Source organism: Nyctibius grandis, chromosome 7 (genome assembly GCF_013368605.1).
Source record: "Nyctibius grandis isolate bNycGra1 chromosome 7, bNycGra1.pri, whole genome shotgun sequence".
Taxonomy (NCBI): Eukaryota; Metazoa; Chordata; class Aves; order Nyctibiiformes; family Nyctibiidae; genus Nyctibius; species Nyctibius grandis.
The window spans coordinates 45,344,567-45,367,433 of record NC_090664.1 but is presented as its reverse complement, the minus strand read 5'-3'; the positions used below and the strand labels follow the sequence as shown (position 1 = coordinate 45,367,433).

At 42.6% G+C, this 22,867-nt stretch overlaps 1 long non-coding RNA gene across 1 annotated transcript; it reads left to right on the top strand.

Moving 5' to 3' along the window:
• Positions 1 to 936: 936 nt before the first annotated feature.
• LOC137665819 (uncharacterized) lies at positions 937 to 22,350 on the top strand. Its single transcript, XR_011048549.1, has 4 exons — positions 937 to 1,105; positions 18,371 to 18,533; positions 19,050 to 19,203; positions 22,166 to 22,350. It is a non-coding gene; the product is annotated as an uncharacterized lncRNA (long non-coding RNA).
• Positions 22,351 to 22,867: the final 517 nt, after the last annotated feature.

Sequence of the window (22,867 nt, the reverse complement as noted above, 5' to 3'; positions counted from 1 at the left end):
GGCGTGCCATGTCGCCACAAGATTTGCTTTTCAAGGCCCAGAATAGTGTTCCGGGCAGTGGCATGGGGCACAGAGTATGTTTCCAGCCATCCGGTGGTCGCCTCCACCATGGTAAGCACATAACATTTACCCTGGCGGGTTTGAGGGAGTGTGATGTAGTCAATTTGCCAGGCCTCCCCATATTTATATTTCAACCACCGTCCCCCATACCACAAAGGTTTTAACCGTTTGGCTTGCTTAATTGCGGCATATGTTTCACAATCATGGATAACCTGTGCAATAGAGTCTATAGTTAAGTCCACCCCTCGGTCACGAGCCCATCTGTATGTTGCATCTCTCCCTTGATGACCTGAAGTGTCATGAGCCCACCGAGCTAAAAATAGTTCACCTTTATGTTCCCAGTCCAAATCTATTTGGAACACTTTAGCAGCCTGATCCGCTTGTTGGTTGTTTCGATGTTCCTCAGTTGCCCGACTTTTAGGTACATGAACATCTACATGACGTACCTTCACGACTAGTTTCTCTAGCCGAGTGTAGAGGGGTTTTTAGAGCAGAATGGTCATGTAATGAGCCAGAAGTATGAAAGTATGGAGTGAAGGTCTAGCTGCGTGAGAAGATTCATGTAGCTAGTGTCAACAAGCCGACCTTCGAGAGATGAGGAAAAACAGCAGCTGAGCAAACAAGAATTGAGGGAGTAGCCGGTGGGAGCTGAACACAGAGGAGAAGAAACAAGAACTGATGGAGCCAATTAAGGAAGGACCAGTGGCAGAGCAGTGACCAATCAACACATCAAAGAAGAGTATGTTTAGTAATATTAACGAATAGCAATGCACATGCTTACAGCCAGGGAAAGTACAAAATGTATAAAAGGGACAGCTTATGCTTAATAAACGTCTTCACTTTGATTCACATTGGATTTTGTGGAGGCGTGTTCCTTCTCCTCGGATGGTGACCCTGATGAGACGCTGATCGATGGCAAGTTCGGGGAATAGCCCAGGAGGAGGTACACCGGCTGGAGTATGGCTCAGCAGGTCTGAAGACCGGGGCGAGACGGAGGACAACTCGCAAGAAAAGAAAAGAATGTTGCAACAGGACACTTAGTGAGGTGAGCAGCCGGGGGAAAAAGGAGATGGGCCAAAATATTTCTAAAGAAGAAAGTGCGATAGTAAGGCTTCTCCTACATATCCTCTCTAAGAGAGGAGTGAAATATGATGAGCATTTGCTCCGGAGACTGTTAGTTTGGTGTCGAGAGCATGGGTTCCCTTCGGACCCCCAGAGCGCTTTTAAGGTGGACACTTGGGAAGATATTGGAAAGGGTTTGTGGGACACGATAAGCAGTGGGGAAAAGGAGGCAATAGAACTGGCAACTGCATGGAGGGCTGTTCTTACTGCTCTTCAAGAAATGAAAGCAGAGAGGGCTGTTGCAGCAGAGGCTTTTACGGCTCTGCATCCAACAGAGGTTAACCCTGGGGCGAGAGGTCTTCGTGTTTTTGGTCAGCCGCCAATACCGGTTTTTTCAAACCCCTCCGCACCACCAGAAGAGCAGGAGAAAATTGAAATACCCCCTAAACCAACAGGGGAGCCCCCTAAACTGGAGGAAATGGAGGTTGATGAGCATCAGCCCGAGCCCACCCCCCCACCCTTCAAGCCTCCGCGAGCCGCCAATCTCGCAAATCACGCCGAATACGAATATCCCCCTCTGTCCCCGTCGTCTCCCCCATCGCCTGCCGGCAGTCCAGGGAAATTTAAGGATCCAGTGGCTTGGGCGGAAAAATTGTTAGCAAAATTACAAGACCTGGAAAAACAGACGACCTTAACAGAGCGACAACATAAGGAGGAGCAGAGGAGAGAAGAAGAAAGGGAACGCCTACGCGGGGGGGCCAGGGGGGCTGGGGGGGGTGCTGAGGCGGCTGGGACTAGCCGCATGAGAAATATGGATGGGAATGTTTGTATGCACTCAGTCATGGGGGACGGGGGAGGAGACGATCCGCGATTACGGTGGCGAGGAGTTATACAGAATGCGCTAGTGGAGGGGGAGATTCTGCCCACAGCTTTCCCAGTTATTTTGGGAAATCAGAGAGAACCACCGCGCTGGGTAGGATTACAGTGGGAGATTGTTAAGGAGGCACGGAAAGCGGTACAACAAAATGGGTTGCATGCACCTTATACCCAAGCATTTATAAATAGTATCTTTATGTCTACGCTTTTAACACCTTTTGATTTTAAGCAATTGATGGTGATGATTTTAACCCCGATGCAGGAACTCTTGTGGCGGACGAGGTGGCATGACGCAGCACAGGCTGCAGCGGTGGAAAATCTGGGGAGGGGAGATAATGATCCACTTTTAGGGATAACATTTGACCAACTGGTGGGAGAAGGGCAGTTTAGTGATCCACAACGACAGGCACGACTTAGACCAGAAGCCTTGGCACTTACTGCCACCTTAGCCCGAGAGGCTTTTAAAACCCTCCCAGAAGATGGGAAAGTAATTCCTGCCTATACAAAAATAAGGCAAGGTCCATCTGAGCCTTATATGACATTTTTAGAAAGATTGCGTGAAGCATTGGAAAGGGCATCGCTGACCGATGTAGCTCGAGAGGCATTGCTAATGTCGTTGGCAGTCGACAATGTTAATCCTACTTGTAAGCGCATTTTACAGACATTACCCAAAAATTCTAGCCTGGCAGAAATGATGGATGCGTGTGAGCGCGTAGGAACAACGGAAGAAACAGCAGGATACATGGCGTCAGCCTTCGCGGCTGCGGTGAAACCTCTAGTACGATCAGGGAGAGGCGATCAGGGACCAAAATGTTACAACTGTGGCAAACCGGGAGACCTTAAGGCTCAATGCCGAGTAAAAAGTCACGAGTTTGCAGGGACCTGCAATCGCTGCCAGAAATACGGTCACCGTGCAGATGAATGCCGATCTAGATTCACTAAGCAGGGAACTCGGCTGGGAAACGGGGGGGCGAGTGCGAGGAGACCCAGCACGATGACACAAAACAGGTCTTCCACCCGGGCTGCCTGGATGGCGTCGCCGCCGCCACAAGAGGGAGTGCTGGGGTGGACATTTCCACAGCAGTAGAGGTGACTCTGATAGACCCGCAAGTACAGTGTATACCCACTGATATGAAAGGCCCACTGGGTCACGGGTTGAGTGCCTTACTTATCGGGCGATCCTCTACGACCCGAAAAGGTCTTTTCGTTTTACCTGGTATAATCGATGCCGATTTTACAGGGGTCATATCTATTATGGTATGGACCCCCCTGCCACCAATTCATATACCCAAAGGAGAAAAAATTGGACAACTGGTCCCCTTTAAATCAGCTGTGCCCACAGCTGGGAATCAGATAAGAGGGGTTGGGGGTTTTGGATCAACAGGCCAGGCTGACATTTATCTGGCAATGGATATCAGCAAGGCAAAACCAACAGAACGGGTAACACTAAAAGAACCTGGTGGGAAAACTTGAGTGGTCATTATGCTGATTGATACTGGAGCAGACGTTACAATAATCAGTCAAGCAGCGTGGCCTCATTCGTGGCCATTGGAGATCCCCCCTAAGCCCATTTTGGGGGTCGGGGGAATACAGACCACTAAAATCAGTACAAATGTGATTTGTTGCAAATTACAGGATGGGAGTACCCGTACAGTAAGACCATATGTGATGCCTGTCCCCATTTGTTTACTGGGGAGAGATGCATGAAGTCAATTAGGGGCACATTTGGTAACTAACAGTGAGGGTTTTTAGAGGCGGCCATTGATGAAGGGCGACCAATCCTAAAACTAACCTGGAAAACAGAAACCCCAGTTTGGGTTGATCAATGGCCACTGTCTGCAGAAAAAATCGCCCACCTTGAAAGCTTGGTACAGGAGCAACTGGAAAAAGGTCATATTGAGCCCACAACAAGCCCATGGAACACCCCAATATTTACTATTCCGAAAAAAAGTGGCAAATGGCATTTGTTACATGACCTTCGAAAAATCAATGAGGTCATGGGTGATATGGGAACCCTACAACCAGGGCTCCCATCCCCCAATATGATCCCTAAAGATTGGGACTTTTTAATCATTGACTTAAAAGATTGTTTCTTCACCATCCCTTTGCACCCTGATGACTATCAGAAATTTGCTTTTTCGGTGTCATCAGTGAACAAAGCTGCACCTATGAAATGCTATCATTGGGTTGTGTTACCACAGGGAATGAAAAATTCAACGACAATGTGTCAAATGTATGTGGCCTGGGCACTTGCTCCGGTGCGAAGGAATTTTCCAGATTTGATTATATACCATTATATGGATGACATTCTAATAGCAGGGAAACAATTGGATAAAAACCAATTGATTAATACACTGCAGACTGAACTAGCAAAAGGTGGATTGCAAATAGCCCCAGAAAAGGTACAACAGGAGGAAAATTGGAAGTACCTTGGGTGGGAAATTACCAAAACAACTGTTAGACCCCAAAAACTAGAAATTCGTGTGAATATCAGTACTTTAAATGATGTACAAAAACTGTTGGGAGACCTCAATTGGGCGCGAACTCTGTGTGGTCTCAGCAATGCTGAATTGGCACCTTTGATGCAATTGCTAAAGGGAGGAGGCGGTGCAGATGCCCCCCGCACATTGACACAGGAAGCTGAGCAGGCATTGAAACACCTGAGTACCAAAATAGCTATGGCATACACTCACCGTTGGGACCCAGATTACAGTATTGGAGTATTGGTTATCAATCACGATTGCCACCCCCTGGCATTAATTATGCAGTGGGTGACTGACAAGGATCCTCTATATGTGCTGGAATGGATCTTTTTGCCTATGCAACCAAAACGTACCATCACTACGAAAGTAGAGGCCATAGCACAACTTGTAATGAAAGGAAGGCAGAGGGTTGTAGAGATAGCAGGCGTCGAACCTGCTTTTTTGGTTATTCCACTGGTTGCAGAGTATCTACAATGGGCATTACAAAATTCCATACCATTACAAGTTGCGTTATTGGATTATAGGGGCGAGTTGAAGGTACATCTACCCCCTCACAAATACTTCTCTGTGCTGCAATTGGGTCAATGGGAAGAATTACCAAAAAGGTCAGAACGTCCGGTCAGTGGTGTCACCGTTTTTACAGATGCTGGAGGCAAAGCTCAAAAAGCAGCACTAACATGGCTAGACAATGGGAAGTGGCATGATGTAATTTTATCTGACATTCAAGGGTCTACACAACAATTAGAATTGCGAGCTGTGGTGGAGGTCTTCAGGCGATGGAACACAGCACCTGTTAATGTGGTATGTGACTCTTTATATGTCGTAGGGATTGTCCAGAGGATGGAGCGTGCTCTGCTCAAAGACATAGCTAATGAACAACTATACCAACTTTTTCATGAATTATGGCTTTTGCTGACAGAGCGACTGCATCCATATTTCATCACACATATCCGTAGTCACACAGGACTCCTGGAAGGCTTAGCTGAAGGCAATGCTCGGGCAGACAAACTTGTCGCACCTGCCTGGGCTGCGCCTTCAATTGATTGCTTCGCTCAAGCACAACGATCCCATGCCTTTTTCCATCAATCTGCTAAGGTACTGGGGCGTCAGTTTGGGCTACGCAGTGCAGATGCATGTGGGATAGTCCAGTCCTGTCCAGACTGTCAACATCTTGGGGGTGGTTTAGCACCTGGTGTCAACCCCCGTGGTACTGGACCGTTGGAGATATGGCAAATGGATGTAACACACATCCCCGAATTTGGACGGCTGAAATATGTCCACGTGAGTGTTGACTGTTTCTCCCTTGCTACCTGGGCTACAGTACAAACAGGCGAATCCAGCAAACACGTTCAACGACACATGCGTTCTGCTATTGCAGCCCTGGGCATTCCACAGACGATTAAAACGGACAATGGCCCAGGCTATGTGGCACGTGCCACACAGGACTTTTTCCAACTGTGGGGTATAACACATGTAACGGGCGTCCCACATTCACCAACGGGACAAGCTATTGTGGAGCGCATGAATCAAACTCTGAAACACCTTTTACAAAAACAAAAAGGGGGAGAGCCAGGGCTATCTACTCCTGACAGGTTGTATAAAGCACTTTATGTACTAAACTTTTTACGCTTGCCACAGGACTGCTCTGTACCTCCAGCAGTAAAACATGGTGCAGGGTTAAAGGGAGGTATGGAGGCTTTTCAGAAAGAACAGGAACAAGCCAAAGTGATGGTAAAAAATGGGGTGACTGGTGTGTGGGAAGGTCCAATGAAACTAATAACGTTGGGTCGAGGGTATGCATGTGTTGTTACAGATACAGGAGCCAAATGGGTACCAGCTAAGTGGGTGAAGCCGTGGCTACAAAAACAACCTGAACTACAGGAGTCAACTCAGGATCTGCCTCGGAACACTGGCCTCTCGAGAGATCCAGTGCCCTGACTGCTGGAAGTGTGAAAAAAGGTTTGCATGGGAGGTATAGAAAAGGGAGCAAAAGGCGCAGTCATGATGAAGCAAGGGGTTGTTTTTTCTGTGTTAAGCCTGCTTTGGATCCTGGACCTGACAAAAGGTCATCAACCGATAGTCCTTCCACCTACACCATGGAAGGGGAGTCACAACGTTTGGGTGACTCTGATGCGGAGCTTGAACCAGACGCAGTTTTGTGCCTCCTTAGCTCAGCCTGAACAACCCTTCCATACATTTCTGGTGGGGGTCCCCTTAAACAGATCTGAAAGTAAGGAGATAGTGGCAGGGTTGAATGTGCTGAAACAGAGCCTCTGTGAGAATGCAATGAAATGTGGCGAACATTGGGATTTATGGGACGATAGCTTGCCTGTCAGTCCCTTAGAGCCCCAAGAACTTGACATCCTAGGAACTTTAGAGGCAGAATCCTGTGTGTTTTTCAATTACACAGAGGGATCAAACATTTATCAGAACGACATAAAGAGATTACAAAATGTCACACCCAGTAATCCATTGTGGCAAAATGAATCTATCTGGTGTGCAAACGTAGGGCGCAGTCGAACAGAGCCAGCACCGGATTTGGCCATGCCTAGAAAATTACCAGAAGGTTTATTCCTAATTTGTGGAGATAGGACTTGGCCAGGGCTGCCCAGTAAAAAACTGGGAGGTCCGTGTACCATAGGTAAATTAAGCTTACTAATGCCTACACGAAAGGTCATATTAAACCACACTAACCTACACAAGATTAAAAGAAGTGTCACTACCTTAGGGAAAGAATGTAAAGATGAGGTAGAACTATGGTCTAGGACCAAAGTAGTTCTTTCTTCTATTTTTGCACCGGGTGTTGCTGCTGCACAAGGACTAACACAATTGCGAAATTTAGCTTGCTGGGTTGCAAAAAGAGCTGATCAAACTTCTAGAATTTTAGGAACATTAGCCAATGATGTAGATAGTATCCGACATGCTACCTTACAAAATAGAGCTGCTATAGATTTTTTATTATTAGTGCACAGTCACGGATGTCAGGAGTTTGATGGGATGTGTTGCATGGATCTGAACGATCATTCCAGGTCAATTCATAAGCAGATCAAAGAGCTCATGGATGCCACACAGAAAATACGGGAACAGCATGGGTTCCTGGATGACTGGTTGGGTAATTTGGGAATTGGAGGGTGGCTGGTCGGATTGATTAAAATGCTATTGATGGGATTGTTTGTGATTTGTATTATCATTCTTGTATTACCGTGTTTATTCTCCTGCTTGCAAAGGGCCCTGCAGCGGACAATAAACACGGCCTTTCTGGCTCAAGAAAAGAAAGGGGGAATTGTAGAGGGGTTTTTGGAGCAGAATGGTCATGTAATGAGCCAGAAGTATGAGAGTATGGAGTGAAGGTCTAGCTGCGTGAGAAGATTCATGTAGCTAGTGTCAACAAGCCGACCTTCAAGAGATGAGGAAAAACAGCAGCTGAGCAAACAAGAATTGAGGGAGTAGCTCGTGGGAGCTGAACACAGAGGAGAAGAAACAAGAACTGATGGAGCCAATTAAGGAAGGACCAGTGGCAGAGCAGTGACCAATCAACACATCAAAGAAGAGTATGTTTAGTAATATTAACGAATAGCAATGCACATGCTTACAGCCAGAGAAAGTACAAAATGTATAAAAGGGACAGCTTATGCTTAATAAACGTCTTCACTTTGATTCACATTGGATTTTGTGGAGGCGTGTTCCTTCTCCTCAGCTGAGTAGCAATATCTTGCCACAGTTCAGCAGCCCAAATAGGTTTACCTTTACGCTGCCAGTTGCTTCGCTTCCACTGCTTTAACCACCCCCACAAGGCATTTGCCACCATCCATGAGTCAGTATAAAGACACAGCCTTGGCCACTTTTCTCGTTCAGCAATGTCTAAAGCCAGCTGGATGGCTTTTACCTCTGCGAATTGACTTGATTCACCTTGTCCTTCTGTGGCTTCTGTGACTCGTCGTATAGGACTCCATACAGCAGCTTTCCACTTCCGATGCTTTCCTACAAGACGGCAGGATCCATCGGTGAACAGGGCATACTGCTTCTCATCCTCTGGTAGTTCATTATATGGTGGGGCTTCTTCAGCACGTGTCACCTCCTTTTCTGGTGGCATTCTGAAGTCTTTGCCTTCTGGCCAGTCCATGATCACTTCTAAGATTCCTGGGCGATTAGGGTTTCCTATTCGAGCCCTCTGTGTAATTAATGCAATCCATTTACTCCACGTCGCATCAGTTGCATGATGAGTAGTAGGAACCTTATCCTTGAACATCCAGCCTAGTACTGGTAATAGAGGTGCCAGGAGAAGCTGTGCCTCAGTACCAATTACCTCTGAGGCAGCTCTAACTCCTTCATATGCTGCCAGTATCTCTTTTTCAGTTGGGGTGTAATTGGCCTCGGAGCCCTTGTATCCTCGACTCCAAAATCCTAGGGGTCGACCTCGAGTCTCCCCTGGTACTTTCTGCCAGAGGCTCCAGGTAGGACCATTGTCCCCAGCTGAGGTGTAGAGCACATTTTTAACATCTTGTCCCATACGGACTGATCCAAGGGCTACTGCATGCACAATCTCTTGTTTAATCTGTTCAAAAGCCTGTTGTTGTTCAGGGCCCCACTGAAAATCATTTTTCTTTCAGGTCACTTGATAAAGAGGGCGTACAATCTGGCTGTAATCTGGAATATGCATTCTCCAGAAACCCACAACGCCTAAGAAGGCTTGTGTTCCCTTTTTGTTAGTTGGTGGGGACATAGCTGTTATTTTGTTGATCACCTCTATCGGGATCTTGCGACGCCCATCTTGCCATTTAACCCCTAAAAACTGGATCTCCCGGGCAGGTCCCTTGACCTTGCCTCTTTTTATGGCAAAACCAGCTTTCAGAAGAATTTGGATGATTTTCTCTCCTTTGTCAAAAACTTCTGCTGCTGTATCACCCCATACAATGATGTCATCAATGTATTGCAAATGTTCTGGAGCTCCACCCTTTTCTAGTGCAGTCTGGATCAGTCCATGGTAAATAGTAGGACTGTGTTTCCACCCCTGGGCCAGTCGATTCCAGGTGTACTGGATACCTCTCCAGGTAAAAGCAAACTGTGGCCTGAACTTTGGTGCCAAGGGAATAGAGAAAAATGCATTAGCTATGTCTATGGTGGCGTACCACTTGGCTGCCTTTGACTCCAGTTCGTATTGAAGTTCTAGCATGTCTGACACAGCAGCACTCAGAGGTGGTGTAACTTCATTTAGGCCACGATAGTCCACAGTTAATCTCCATTCTCCATCAGACTTTCGCACTGGCCATATGGGACTATTAAAGGGTGAGCGAGTCTTGCCAATCACTCCTTGATTTTCTAATTGTCTAATCAGTTTATGAATGGGGATCAGGGAGTCTCGATTGGTGCGATATTGTCATCTGTGCACCGTGGCAGTAGCAATTGGCACCTGTTGTTCTTCAACTTTCAGCAACCCCACAACAGAAGGATCTTCTGAGAGGCCAGGCAAGGTAGACAGCTGTTTAATGTCCTCAGTCTCTACAGCTGCTACACCAAAGGCCCATCTATATCCTTTTGGGTCCTTAAAATACCCTTTCTTAAGGTAGTCTATGTCAAGGATGCATGGAGCATCTGGACCAGTCACAATGGGGTGCTTTTTCCATTCATTTTCAGTTAGGCTCACTTCGGCCTCCAATACAGATAACACTTGAGATCCTCCTGTTATTCCCGAGATACTGACAGATTCTGTCCCTTTATGATTCGATGGCATGAGGGTGCACTGTGCACCAGTGTCTACCAGGGTTCGATACTTTTGTGGTTCTAATGTGCCAGGCCATCGAATCCACACAGTCCAATAAACTCGGTTGTCCCTCTCCTCCTCCTGGCTGGAGGCAGGGCCCCTCTAATTAAAGACTGGATTCGTGCAGCTCACGGAGATTGGACCTTCATTTCCCCTATTCATATTTGGGAAATAGGGACCTGAGGCCCATCTACCATGACTAGAGTCCTGCTCATTGGTAACTGGAGCAGCCATCCTCCTAGGAAAATTCTCTCTGGTATTTCTTTTAGCTTGCAACTCACGTACTCGTGCCTGTAGGGTACTGGTAGGTTGTCCATGCCATCTGTTCATGTCCTCCCCATAATCACACGGGGTAAACCACAGGATACCTCGTGACGTGTTCTGTTTCCTTTGAGCCGGTCCAGTAGGAGGGCGTTTCCTCCTAAAGGCTGCAACGCGGGCCTGTGTAGGTAGAGAGTCAAGTTTATTCTCAGTCCTGGACAGTTTGTCTGACAGTTGTTTAAATGAGTCCTTGTCTTCCTTAGTCACTTTTCCGACAGCCGAGACACGGGCCTGCAGTGGGGAAGAAATACTATCTTCATACTGTCGCATATAGTTAGCCATTTCGCCCACACTAGGTCGTGCCATAGCATCTTCTCCCCAGACTAATATTGACAATGTATGGGTATGTGTTGGTGGAGCGCTCTTCACAACCTTCCGGAACATGGATCGGTTACATTCCACTTCATCAGGATTTACAGGATCTACAATGTCCTGAGGGTGTTTATAAATGATCTCTTGCACAGCTAGTTCTCTAAGGTAGTTAATACCTTTTTCTATAGTGATCCATTTGCTTAGGTGGCTCATAACATCATCTTTGTAGGGATACCTGCTCTTTGCAGCTGACAAGAGTCGCCTCCAGAGGCTGATAGTATTCGACCTTCTTGGAAGCATCTTATCAATACCACCATCTCTGGACAGGGATCCCAACTGTCTGGCTTCTCTACCATCCAATTCTATGCTATCTGCCCCATTATCCCAGCATCAGAGCAACCAGGTAATAATTGGCTCACCGTCATAACGACTAAAGTCTTTTCTTATACTTCGCAGTTCTTTCAGGGATAAGGAGTGGTAGGTTATCTCTATGTCCGAGTCCGAGTCCTCCTGTGATTGTTCTGCTTTAGAAGGACCTTTCTTGTGTGATGGGTCTGCTTTAAAAAGACGATCAAGGAAACCCCCATCTGTGTCAGGCCCTGACTCTGACTGAGAAGGGCCCTCACCTGGGTCCTGTGCTGGCTCTGCCTTAGAAGCCTCTGAGTCATCATCCTTCACTTTACTAACTGATTTCTTTCGGTGTTTTCTCCTGGTTACAGGGGCGGCATGATACCTACCGCTGTTGCTGCACCTATATTTAATCTTATCCCACATCAGAAACACATTCAGGACAACCGAAAATAAAAGCATGCCACCTAGACAGCACCATCCTAATTTCGCAAAATCTAGTGGAATCACCTTGGCAGAAAAGGAGAAGGTACTATTTCCCAAAGTAAAATTGAAAGTGTAATCATTAACAGAATCAGCTAAAGGACTCCCAGAGTGTGCAGAAAAAATCTCTGCTACTGAGGTCAGAATAGTAACAGCCCAGTTTATCACAGCATAAATCCGTACGAAACGCCATAACAAAACAATGCATGTTGACCAGTACCCAGCAGTGATAAACTGCACATAAACACTAACAAACAACGGCAAGTAAGGTATTATTACACTTAACTCTGTAAAAGGCTTAATAAAGAGACGAGATAGCACAGCGTTCAAAAATGACATTACCATCTTCGCTATCTGTTTTAATTTCCAACCCCTCGTAAATCTCAAAGGAAGAACTCTGATACTCTCTCAGCTGAGCTCTCCGGGTCTCCTCCCACTGGAGCTGGGATTCGACTTATCAGAGCAACCTGTCGGAGCTTCTCTCGAGCCCCACGTTGGGCGCCAATAAATCTGTCACAGTTTAAAGCTGGGCCAGCTATTAAACCTGTGGCAGATGCTCTCTGTTATCCCCCTCCCCCTTCCCCCCAAAGGGAAAGGGAAAGGGAAAAGGGAGAGAGACTTATGGGTTGGAAAGTTAAAACAGTTTTAATAAACTATAATAATGGAAAAGAGTATAATAATAATAATAGAAATAATCAAATATATACAAATATATATACAAAACCAAGATTGAGCTCCCCTGAAGTCAGCCACGTCACCACCGGCACTGCAGGGCAGGCTCCGGGAAGGCCCAGGCTGGGCCCAGCGACGGTCGAGAGCTGGATTCAGGGATGCACGGATCGGGATCAGGGGCAGCAGGAAAACAGATGGAGTCCTCCTTGGACACCGGCCATAGCAGAAAGAGAGCGAGACCCTCGTGATCCCCCTGCTTTATACCGAGAATGACGTGTATGGGATGGAATACCCTCGTTGGTCAATTTTTGGTCACCTGCCCTGTCTGCTCCCCCCTGCAGCTGCGACCCCCCTTCGGCTCTTCACTCGTAAGCAGTGAGGAATTTAGCAGTGACCTTGGTTTCTCTAAGACTAAGTACAGCAAGAGCCTTACTGCACAGCATCCCTACGGGTGCCTCAGCGATAACTACAAACTTCGAGCGTTATCAGTCCTGGAAGCAGACACTGTCTGCAAAACATGCAGTTAGTTTCAGAAAGTGCAGTTACTTAGAAGAGACTTAGCTGAAAGTAAAAATCACTGAAAGGAAAATCGGCCTGGTTTAGGCCAAACCAGGACACCCCTTTTATGGTCTAGTCTGGAAATCTCCATAGAGGTAGAGAAGTACTCAAGTATCTCTCCTTGTCAGTATTCCCTTTCGCCTGCCCTATGAGAAATCTGAAATATGTCAAGCAGAACAACTGTCAAATTACCAGTAGCTAAATGAAAATTGGTTCCTGTCCTTAGTGCTATAAAGAATCTTTACTTCAGGCTTTTTTTTTTCAGAACTGGAATGGTGAAAGGAAGGATGAAAGTGTGCAGAATGAATCACTGTATAATCCATTTCGTAATCTGTTTTTGTATCTGCCAGTTGACTGAGAGCATGTTTTCTCAGTCCGGGAAGATGAGTCAACTAACATACTTCATTTGGCTTCCTTCTCACCCTCACTTCCTAATGTATACAAGAGAGACTGATTCCTACCCCAGTCATTACAAAAGGATCACTGCCCTCTAACCTAAATAGTCCTTACATTGTCAAGCTCTGTAAGAACATTGTGAGGAAAAGAACATTGTAAGGACTACAAGCATGTCTAAACGCTCATATAGTGTATGTCTTCATAAGCTCTCCTGAACATTCAAACTGTACATGGCCAAATTTCATCACTGGCAATCCGTAACTTGATTATAGCAAATCTTCTTTTCAAGGTTTATAGGGTATTTTTTTGAAAGCAAAACATGAAACCCTATTACTCATTTTGTGCAACTAATAGTGATATAATTACTGGTGCTTCCCTTGTGTGCTTCATCAGCTCTGATTGCATAAAGGTAGCTTTAAAGGTAGTGAAACAGGAGGCAAAAACAGTTTTTGGTCAACCTGAGAACAACACACCTGCTGGATTACAATGCAGACCTGCAAGTGGAAGAACAGGTTTGCTGTTTGAGAAAAGCTTTTGCATGGACCGTGAAGAAATGGAGAACCAAAAATTATTTAATCCTGTAGAAAGTCAGATTTCCTGTCTTTGATATTGTCTCCTTTAAAAAAAGATACTAACAAAAACAGAACACAAAACCCTGTAGTTCTTTTGAAGCTGAAAGAGAAGGTTATATTGTTTAGCAAAATGCCAGCCAGGTATTTTTCCCCCACTTCTGAGCTTTGGTTCTCATCCAAAACATAACAAACCAAGCAAACAGAGATGTAGAGGTGCCTTATCACTTTTGTTTCCCATTTCATAAGGAACTCTAAATTATATTGGTGAGAGAGAAGGATGTTAATTGAGCTGAATAATCTATGGTAAAATATCAAAATATATTTTTATATCAAAATTTGCAAACGTCTTTTGTTGTTCAAATGTTGCACCTAAAATGCTCTTGAAGTTTTAGAATAGAATCATGCAATCGCTCTTCAGCCTGAACAAAGTTACCATAATTGTAAATTTTGATCGTGCTTCTAATGAATTAATGGGAAACATTACCTGAATTTTAACAGGAACAGAGCCACACGCGTAATTACATGAATTGTAAGGCACTTTCTTCAAACTGTAATAATTACATTAGTGACGTCCAAGGAAATCTTCAGCATTTGGCTTGATAGTAAGAATGTAAAAGAAGAAAGCTAGGTGTCAGAGGAAGTGCGTGTATTTTTAATACTATGAAACACATATTTCAGGGTTTCAAAAGCTCAGAAAAAATACTTTTTTTTTCAAATGAGAGAGATGGCAGTACATGCAAAGCTTAACGTCCTGCTCAGAGTGCCAGAGGATACTTAAAGAATTATATCCTTCCAGAACCTGCCCTTCACCTGCACAAAATGGACTTTCAGGGCTTCGTGCCAAGGGATACCACACTGCTAATTTCCTATAGAAAAGCTAGATGGCAATATCCAAACTGAAAACCAGGGAATTCTCGGATATGAAAATATGGATCAGACTCTAATTGTACACCAGCAAAAGACCACCTCAGTGGCTGTTTTCTGGACCTCCTGCTTGATAAAGTAATTCAGCTGTGATTGGAGAAAGAGCACAAACTGATTAGCGTAATCACTGAAAACATGTCAGAAATTCTAAAGGAAATTAATGAGCAAAATAAGAAATTAATCAATAATTGCTAACATCAGGTTTTGGAAGAGCAAAAGTAACCAGTGCTCTTATATCTCATTTTAAAGTGCAAGAACAATTCCCATGAGAGGGGAACATGAAGGGAGTTAAAAGCAAACAAACATTTTCCAAGCAACTAATTATAATTTAATTGCAATATTGTAGAGAAAAAATATGCATTATATTTGATTTGAATGGATAACATATATACTTTATGGTTAATAGCCACTTTCAGTAACAAAAAATAAATCAGTGTAAAATATTACTTGAGTGACGAATGTCTCATGAAGCAAAAATGAAAAGGGATTGTCTAAGATTTACATGAAAATATCTATAATAAAAAGGAATAAAAATTAATAATGTCATAGGACTTCTTTTGCACTAGCTTCTGAATGTTCTTATCTTTTCAGATTACAGTAGCTGCAAAAAAGGACTCGGAGAACAGTTCCCTAAAGGGGTTTACAGCAGACCTACTTCTGATGCACAAAGCACGTAGTTAATGATACACAGCATTGCCTATGGATGTGTCTGCGCTGTAGTCAAGTGTTGTTTAAATCTCAGTAGCTTAGGTATTGTGAGGAATAGAAGTGTGGGAAGTGGACTTCAGCATAAACTACAAAAAGTTTGCTTGAGATCCTAGGTATATATTTGGCAGCCAAAACCCACGCTGTTTAAATCTCTTGATTATTTTATAGCCATGCCTTGGGGTAAAAACACATTGCATTCACAAACTGGAATCTACAGCAAAATGACAGCTAATCTCCTGTCTTTCTTATACTGAAAGGGCCAGCTACTATGAGAGCAGGCTGGGAAGTTTCTCTCACCTGATTTAAAATGTCTGAACTTGTCCCCATAGACTCCCCATACATCCTAGGCTCCTCCAGATGTGTGTCGCTTCACTTCTTTCACACACCTGCGTTCCAATGAACTGAATCACACTGCAGATATCGGGATCTTTTTTACCCTGCCTACCAAGAAGGAAACCTTGGGAGTCTTGCTTCAGCCTTGGCTGCCTAAGTTAAGGCAAATTAACTCCACACTGTACAGTAACATAAAGCTTTAACAATAGCAATGTTCAGTAACGGTTGAACAACTGGAAATTAGTGAGAGGGAATTTGGTTTTGGACTCAGTAAGGGTCAGGAATCTGTATAAAATAGTTGAAATTACATTGTCACAAAAATTGCATCTGTTTAGTTACACATTTCATTTATTATTATGTGTATATAACCAGAATCCGGTTCCTTTTCCTACAGAAATTCCTTCCTCTGCTGGAGGTTAATTATCCTATAATTACAGTACAAATTATTCATGTGAGACGGTGACATATTTTACTTTATCAACTTTCTGACAAAATCCCTGGGATGTAATCAACTTAACACAATGCCAGTGCAGTCTAGAGGATTATGTCACTGATTGATTTGACTCCTAACTGAAACCTCAAAAAAAAGTTTTTTTTTGTGAATAAACTGTGACCTATTCAGACCAGATCTGTAGATGTTAAAAAAATTAAAAACCACACAATGCAGCTTGCCAGGTGGGGTGATAACAAGCAGGCAGTTGTAAATACTGGCTTTCACTTCCCAAAGCTGATGAGTTTCAAGTTCAAAAGCTGTATATGAAGAGCAGGAGATGATCTAGGGAGCATATGCAAAGAGATACAGATCAGTCTAAGGACTTGTAAGTACTTCAGACATGAAGACAGAGTGCATACCTCAAAACTGGTTAATTTTTCCCAGCTATAGAAAATGATCTAATAAAAAAATATTTCCTTCACCTGCAAATCTTGCCTTTCCTCTAAAAGTTTGTATATATATTATAAGCTGTTAGCTCTTGTAGTCTTTGAGGGAAGTTACTCACCTCATCTAACATTAGCCAGCAAAGAGTTAGATATCAGCTCTAAACTGTTGTTTGTCCTAAAGAAAACCTCACAAAGTGGGGAAAAAAATAACTAATATGATGGCTTGTTATTTTTGTAGAGCAAATTCCTGACTTCCTCTAGTAAATCACTATATCTTCTCACTGATTTACACAGAGATCAGCCTATTACACTGTGTGCATGAGAACATAGAGCAATCAGAAAGAAAAGTTTGGAAAAATCTTCAGCTTCTATTTTTGACTCGATAATCTTAGTCACATATGCCCAGATATACTTATGAAATAATTCAGTCTCTAGTTTTATATAGTAATACGCATGTTCTAGTCTACAATAAGTACAAGATATATAAAAAGGTACAACCACAGAGTTACAGCTACAATAAGAGCCAATATTAAGTAGTAAAGAGATGCTCAGGGTAACAGTGTCATGAAAGAAAGAGAGAAAAGATTCCCATCTTATTTCATTACAAAACCCCTCCAGCTGGTTTTCTTGGCGAGAAGCAGAAGAAGAAAAGCTACATGGAGGATGCAGCTTAAACTGACAATCTTCAAAATGTAAATCTGCTTGAAAAAAAATGCATAAACTCTATAGAAAACTGGATTCTGCCGAGTGATTCATTATTGTAATGACTTCCTGCTTTAATGCACATCCTCTCTCTCCCTTCATGCAAGCTGCTTCTATCCCTGTTAAGGATTTATCCTTACAATGAAGCTTTTATAACTTTCTGGATCTTTGTCATGTTGGTATATGGGTCATTCCCTTTACGTAAGATCGAGAAGGCAGTGGAGAACAGTTGTCCTGTGGGATAAGGAAAAATTCGAACTTGAACTGGCCAAGTATTGCTCTGAAATACAGAGTGAGCTGCTTTTTCCCTTCAGAGCTAAATGCTGGCAGTTCGCAAGTGTGGAGGAAGCCTGACCATGTTTCAATGCTCTCTGTTTCAGCAGATGTCACTAAGAGGCAACGGTGTTTATGGGATGGTCAAACTGGAGACAAGCAAGTATTTTTAAATCACAAAAGTATGGAAAAGGTTTTTCCTAGCTACCAAAGTAATGTTTCACCACTGCAACATTTTTTAGCTCCCAAATAGGACTTTACTTTGGATCCAGGTCTGGAAATAGACTCCTGTTTTCCACTACATTTCAAAGGCTATAGTAATATATACTTTTTATAGGAAACTGTGTGGAGATCAGGAGACAAGACGAGTGCCATTGTTAAGGAAATAGTGAAGATTTAAAAGGAATAGAAGTGTATTCATCTCCACAAAATGTATATTTCTAAAGAAGGAAACTACAATAATTTTTGAATGCTGCAAAGATTTAAACCTCTTAGAGACACACTTAATATTATTATTGTTAGTACTATTATTATTAATGGTGGTGGTGTTATTGTTATTATTATTGACAGTCTTCTGATTATTAAGCCAAAAAAAAAAACCCAAAAATTTGTAGTGTAGAAGAATAAAGAAAATTATGTTTTCCCAGGTGGATATCATGTTTGTGTAAGCTCTTTGAGACCAGGAACACCTCTCTGCTGTGTGGCTGTGCAGCACCAAACACGTTGAAGTCTCAGTCCATGGCAGTTACTCTGCTGTTGCTGTGATACCCATTAACAAAGTCAGTTGCAAACAGAAGATGGACCATTACGGTAGGTCACAGATTAGTTCCCATAGAGTTTTATTAAGAACAAAGCATAGTCTACATTTATATTTGCTGTTGCTCAATCTATTCTCTTTAGCAAACATGCAATTTGCATGAATTGTTCTTGGGTTTCAGTTAATGGGCAGAGTTTGAGGTCAGAGATGGGAGCAAGGTATGTAAGAAGAAAGGAAAATAAACAGCAAAAGGCTTCCACTACAAAACTAATGCTTTCCCCTCTAAACCAGGGGTGCAGTCTGCAACTCCAGCAGTACAGCCAGATATTTAGAGGTCTGCAATAGAAACAACCAGCTAATGGTGCAAGAATAGCATGAACAGATGATGCTATAGCACACTCATATTCCTTATTTCTCCACCCACCATCACCTGCTATCTAATCCTCTTTCATTATTCAGCTTCCTAGTAAAAAATTATTACATTCTCAACTTTCATTGTTTTGATATCACATAAAGGCCATCTATGCTCACAGTCGGGGTTTAAACTACTAAACTTTGTGTCATTTTAGGACTCCTGATTTCTACAGTTGTAAGTGAGAGCGGAGCCAGGCCCTCAGCTTCATCAAAAATATATAACCTAATGTGCAAGAATTCTCTGCCCTTTAAAAAACTGTACAAGCAAACACATATCACTGATTAGAAGAAGGGAAACAGCAAAACGTTGTAAGTATGCTGTGCAAGGATAATAAACTTACTATCTCATTTGTGTTGTCTGTAGTCTCATAGACTCATCAGCACTTTCACTAGAAAGGCCAAAAACACTCAAGACGCCTTAAAGAACACAAATTCAGCTCCTTAGATTTTTTTTAACGTGGGTATGGTCCTGACAAACATCTGTGTCTCATCAAGAATTTGTCTTCATAAGGAGGTCCTTAGTAAGCCCCTAATTGTGGGTTATGACTGTCCAAATTTTGAAGACTGCAAATGTCAGCAGTTTGTAAAAGCATCACAGCCTCTCAATTTTAGAAAGGTCAGTAGGACCCTATTACAGTCAAATGTTCTCAGCAGGCTTCATAATTCAAACCTCTATTATTCCTTGCTCTCTGTTCCTCTTCCTTATTCCTCTTCCAAATACCCTGTATGAATAAAAGGATCATAGTTTCAGTGCAATGGAGCTACCCCTTGGATGGGAGAAGTTAGTTCTGGGCCAGTAGCACTATGGTACACAACCATTTCCAGCAGACAAAATCTGCCTTTGGACGCGAGTCAGTGGAAACATTAACATTCAGTGGTAGACTCTGGCCCCAGAAGGAGAAGCAGAGAGTAACTAGAGCAGCTGGAACTGCCAAAGGGATTTAGGTTGGCAGAATGTATTTAACCTAATTTGGCATGTGGTCAGGACATGAGAAGCTAATAGCTCATTGCTTTAAAAAGCTGGTTCTTTCTTTAATACGAATATTCATGGTATTGGCTTCATATCTTATCTGTCAGCTCCAAAATAAAAAGAATTCCCAGTTTCCATAATGCTATTACGTGTGAACATTGGTTCTTTTGACTTTTTGCAAATCGTGACACCAATGAAACCACCAGCATGCAGGTTCTCTTTGAAGATTCCCCACTTACTGGCCTGGCCTTCAGACTCGACTTTCTGTGTGGAAGTGTTGGTACAATATGAGTCAGATGGAAGAGCAACCTCGCAGTAGGAGAGAGGTGCTCTGATTCTGCCAAGGCCCCGGGGAAACATATCCTTACAGGAGGGACTGCTCTCCACACCAAACCTCAACACTAGATTGCACAGTGTCAGAAAAGGACTGCAGATGTACATATCAAAAATGCAGTGTCTGTATCAACAGCTTTGAGAATATAACATACACTACCAAAATCCTGTTAAATGAAATAAAACAGGTCTTTTGCTTAATAATTTCAGTTTTATATAATAATCAGGCCATATATCAAATATTATTTCCATTATTTTACTTCTCCTCTCTTCAAAGCCGTCATCATCATCCTCATTCATTCTGTCTCTACCATGCCAATGTGTTTGCTAGTGTCTCTGCTTACATGTGTGCATAGTCCCACTCATGTCAAAGAGGTTATAAATAGCAAATATGGAAAGGGTTGACTAGGGTCTTCTGAGAATGTGTAATATTTGGCTTCTGAAATATTTGTAACTGGTCATAACTTATAATAAGAAGGGTAGACTTTCTGAATTGAGCAAACTTTTCCAGGTGCATGAACATATATGTTTCTTCATTCTCCTTTGAAGCAGGTTTTAATTTGGTGAATAGATATGACAGTATTGCAGTGATCTTAGACTGTATGTTTCAATTTGAAGGACTATAGAGTGATTTCTAAGAAAATTATTAAAAGTAATTATGGAAAACACACTTCTTGTCTGTAAACTTAATTCTTTCTGCAGGAATCTGTATCTTTAGTGAAAGATGGTCTCGAACAATCTTCAATTTTAAAAGTGATGGGCTTAGATTAAGCTGCTAAGGCAGACACTCAGAGGCAACACATCTGTCTGAATCCCATGAAGGTGGCTCAGTAATAGAGGCCTGACCCTTTCCAGGGTGCTGTGCACAAGTTTTTCCACTTTTCTCTGTACCTAGTAGCAGTACCTCTGCTTAGTGAATCGCCTTTGTGGAACCCATTTAGAAGTATGTAATTCTCCCCACATATACAATACAGAATTTAGATAATTAAGACTTTGATTCACACAGGGTGCCTATAACCTATATATAACCTATAGGTTTCCCTGGTAACAGAAAGCAAAATTTAGCCTCTCCATTTTCAGTTTGGAAGGCTCAGTTCATAATTTTATATTTAAGTTGGTTTATATGAGGAAATATTCAACCAATTTAGCTTTAGTTTTGCTGAAAAGTTCCCCAGATGAAACTTGAAAATTTTGATGGCAAAGAAACCTTATTGCTTAATTTAGAAGAGAGATTAGTGTAAATGTTTTAAGAACCACAACAGTGTGGTATTAATACTTCATACAGAAATAACGAAACAACTGATACATAAATGCACAGTTGGATAATTCTAAAGATGTACACTCTTAACTTCATAGATAAATTGCTAGATCTACAACCACAAATGTTATAAGAAGTTGAAATTCGTCCTCTGCTTTTTAAGATACACTATTTCATGACCAAATCCGTATTAGAAGCCAATTCTAAATCTCACATTTTTCCTTACCAAGCACATATCCTGACCTCATTGTTCTTGCCAAATCTTGGCCTTGAAATGTGCTATTTAAAAAGCAAACAAAGAACGTGAACTTTTTCAAACTCTGGGAATATTTCAGCTCAGCAAAAATCATTTATGTGAAACCAATGAACTTCTCAGGACCATTGAGAATTGACCAGAGGGGCCAATTAGCTGTTGCACAGTCTCACTGATTCTGTGTCAAAAATTTATAAATTTTGAGAGCAGAGAGGTTTTTGCTACTGGTTTAAAATTAAAGTGCCAGTTCTCAGACAGTCTGTGCCACTCTACTGAATTCAGTGGACTGGCACAGATCTAAACCCATTGAGGATCTAACACAAATAAGTATATCATATTTTCAAACATATTACTTCCTTCCAAAACCAAAATTTAGTTCAGCTTTTAAAAAATATTAATTAGATATCCATATTCTTTATACAGTGAAATATCTACTTTGTTTTTCTTTTATTTCCAGGTAGTATGGGAAGGTGGTGTCTAGCTGTCATTGGAAAGAGATCAGATCAGTCTTACAGCAAAGGCAAGCACCTAAAGAATCCATTTTCTGCCTCACGACAGCAGCAGCCAACATCTTAAGGCATTTTTAGTCCCCTTCTGGTTGCATCCTGTGGTTTTTCTGATTATCTAAGAAATAAATTTTTTTTTTGATCCCATAGACTGCTTATGTGTTGGCTAAATATTATTTAATTGGGAATGTTTTATTATGCATATAATATATTGAAGAAATGGATGTGGTAGGTGACTTTGTCCATATAGGCAGAAGACAGGTATCATGAGTAGCAGAGTCTTCATGGTCCCACTGAGGTCATTTATTTCTACCCTCTGCTGAATGAAGTGTTAATTCACTTCTTTGCCAAAACTGGAGCAGATTATAGTGCATTCTGTGATGTGAAAGGCTGCCATTACTTATCGGGGTTGAGTTTACTGACTCATTTGGCATAGGTCAGTAAGGGTATCTAAAACAAAGATTTTTAGAGTATGCTGCACAGAAAATTTGTTTTTTGGCTCCAGAACTGGCTGGGCACACATTGCTGCTCTTTCCAGCTGTTGCTGAAACCTCCAAACCCATTTTTTGACAGATTATGTGTAAAAGCCCATCAGTCTTCTGTACTAATCACTTGAAAACCTATTAAAATGTATTCATGCATTACAAACATAA